This window comes from Triticum aestivum, chromosome 7D, assembly GCF_018294505.1.
Source record: "Triticum aestivum cultivar Chinese Spring chromosome 7D, IWGSC CS RefSeq v2.1, whole genome shotgun sequence".
NCBI lineage: Eukaryota > Viridiplantae > Streptophyta > Magnoliopsida > Poales > Poaceae > Triticum > Triticum aestivum.
The window spans coordinates 27165483-27168789 of NC_057814.1; positions in this window are offsets into that span (position 1 = coordinate 27165483).

Below are 3307 nucleotides of genomic sequence, written 5' to 3' on the forward strand. Positions count from 1 at the left end.
ATAGCTGCTTCTCATGTCTTCACTCCAGCAAACTTCTATATGTTGCAAGATGATCTTAGAAAAATTGGCGGCATGGAGATTGTAGAAATTAAGCTGGGAGGCGAATCACAGCAGTACATCGCGACCTGGAAGAATAACCGGAAGCGCCGTTTTTGGGTGGAGTATACACCAGTAAATCCACAGAAACTATAAGGTGCAGCTGCAGAAGAATGATTAGAAAGGGTCTACCTTGCAAGCACATATTCCATGTACTGAAGCACTTGAACATATCTGAAATACCAAAGTGTTTAGTTCTTGTTGGGTTCACGAAAGAAGGAAGGTTGGGACTGCCCGCGAGGCGCACAAGCGATCTGTTGGGATTTGGTTGGACTGGGGCAGGGGAAAGAATGAAATATAGCCAGGTCAGCGTGTTAGCGTCAGAAGCTATGCATGCGGCATGCAAACACCCTGCTTTGTGGGATCAGTTACAGGAGAGTTTGAAGGCTGTGATAGCTAAGAGTCATGAGTATGATCTGCCACAGGAAAATTTGATCAAGCAAACACATGACATCAGTAAGTGTGCAGTTGAATATGTGGACGATGGTGAAGGAAACATGATTGCGGTTAAAGATCCTATGAAAGTGCCAAGCAAAGGTGCAACAAAGGTAGATGAGAGCCGCCCTGTCTCGAGAAATGGTAGACCACTCTCTTTTGATGAGTTGAAAACCCAGTGCGGCGCTTGCAAATTGCTAGGACACACTAGACGTAGCAAGAAACGCAAACTAAATCAGAAGTAAGTGTTCGTATGCATTGTGGATTATTAAATTTTTTATCATTCATTAACTTATCTTTTCTTTTATCATGTGCAGAAAAGTGGAGAAGGAAGGAGAGTAGAACACGTGCTTCAATTATTTACTGTGTTATGACCGGGGCGGGAGGTAGAAAGAATATTGTACATTTCCCCTCCCCACGTCCTAAATGCCATTAAATAAGTATCTGTACCACTCTCCTCCCCACCATGCACTCACCCACCTCCCACGGGCGCCGGTTCGAACTCCCCTCTTATCCCCACCTACAGTAGATCGAGAAACGCTCACCGGCGACCGCTGCAGCCGCCTCTATGGAGAGAAGCCTCGGCTGGCAGAAAGCAACGATCGAGCTCGCCGGCGATGACGAAGCGTGGCGTGCGCAGCTGATAGAGGTGTGAGGCTGGTTCCCCACCACGGAGATGTTGGTCAACCACGCGCGTGGCCTCGTCAAATTCCTCACCGACGGCGAGAAGAAGCGCGCCTTCCCCGATGGTCGCGGCGTCCCGCCGGCTATCCTCCTCGTCTGGGCAATGCGAGAGGCCACGCTGAGCGACTCCCCTGTTCAGCGCGCAAGGTGGTGGATGTACCGCTCCACCACCATGCCGCAGCGGGCAGATCCAGCACGCGTCGCATCGAGGGCGGAGCGTGTCGACGTCGAGCTCGCTCTCCCAGCGCCCGTCAGCCCAGAGTACCAGGTCCGCCACGTGCCGGCGCCAGTCTAGCCATTGGGCTCTGACGTTGTGGAGGACGACGTGGACGAGGTACTGGTCATCCCTGATGACGATGAAGAGGGCGAGGAGGACGCCGTGCAGATGGTAGTGCCGGTCGCCGTCGAGGGTGGCAAGACAATGCCCATCGACGTTGAGCTCCTTCCCCTCCTCCTGACATAGTGAAGGTGGAAAAAGAGGATGTGGCTCAGGATCAGGTGGCGCCGCTGTCGAAGAGGACGGCGGTCAAGAAGAAGACTTCTACGTGTGTGGTGTGCCGCTCAGGCCGCCTCAAATTTTTGAAGAAGTGAAGATGGGCACAGTTGCTGAAGGAGGAGGAAGCTGCTGGTTATCTTTAGTTAGGTATGCTGTTATATGTTTCAGCATATAAGTTAACAATATATTGGGTTTGATGTTGGTTAGGTATGCTGGTATATGTAAGCATATAAGTTATGCAATCGGTACGGTTTGGTCGGGTTCTATGTGACTGAAGAACTGAATATCTAGTGCTCACCCTATGTGCCAAGTTGAGTAAAATTTCAAAATATTGATTATGTATTGTTGCTTTGCTTCAGTGCTGCATCGAAGGTGTAGGTGCTGCTAGATGTTGCTCCTATGTTGCAACAATACAATGAACTGGGCTGCTGCACAAATCAGTAGTGCTGCTAGGTGATGTGCCCATGTGCATGACTTACCAAATATAGAACATGCCAAATGTGCATTGTCTGCCAAATATAGAACATGCCAAATGTGCATCACTTACCAAATATAGATCATGATGGACACATGATATTTCTGTTGCAATATCTGTTACACTGTGCCCATAAACTGAATAGCACATAATTCATCAGCATTTCATCATGTCAATAGCTTTATGAACAATCTACTTGCTAACTATGACAACAATCATAATGGCAAGCAGGCCAAGATACAGCAGACCTCCAAATCCTAAAATCCTATCCCTATAGAGCAATATTTCCTTCTGCATCTTAACCATTGCACTCTTTTCTTTTTCATTCCTTTTAATTTCAGCTTCATATTCTGTAATCTTAGTCTCCAGTTTCTTGTTCTTCATGGCAAGATACTTAATGACTGACTTTGCTTTGCTATCCCACTCCCCATCAACCCATTCAACATAATCAGAAGTGATAGCATCCTCAATAAATCATGAGCAATTCAAGTCAATTTATAACTGAACTTGTCACTGCAGGCGGTAAATACTGATTTTTTTTGCAGCTTGACCGCAATAGCCGTACTACTTTGAAGATCATGCTCAGTAGACTAACCTCAAACCCAAATCCCAAGAATGCGCTGCCAAAACTGTCTGCATCTATGCAGACACGCCCACAAGGAGTTTCCTGATGACCACATAGATGGAGCTTGTGAGGGCCAGAGGTCATGAATTGTCATCAATAATGCTGTGATGTAAAGAACAATGGTAAAGAACTTACCTTTTTGCCACCAAAGTGTAGCACCGACAAAACCCTAGCCATCGGTTCTCCCGGCCCGCCGCCGCCCAGGAAACCGCCGTCCCCTGTTCCACTCGATCCGCCGCCGCTGCCTCCTGTGCCACTTAATCCGCCCACCTGCTTCCAGCACCCAGGGTTCCACCAAAATTGCGGTCGCCACCGCTCTTGTCACCGCAGCCGCCGCCGCCCGACGCCCAACTCGCTGTCATGCTTTCGCCGTCGAGATTTGGTGGGGAAAATGGAGAGAGAGGGCGGGATTTGGAAAGGAAGCCGAGAAAAGGGGAAGATCGATGTGAACCTGGCAAAATGGGCTGCTGTAGCCCTGCCGGCACGATAGGCCGCC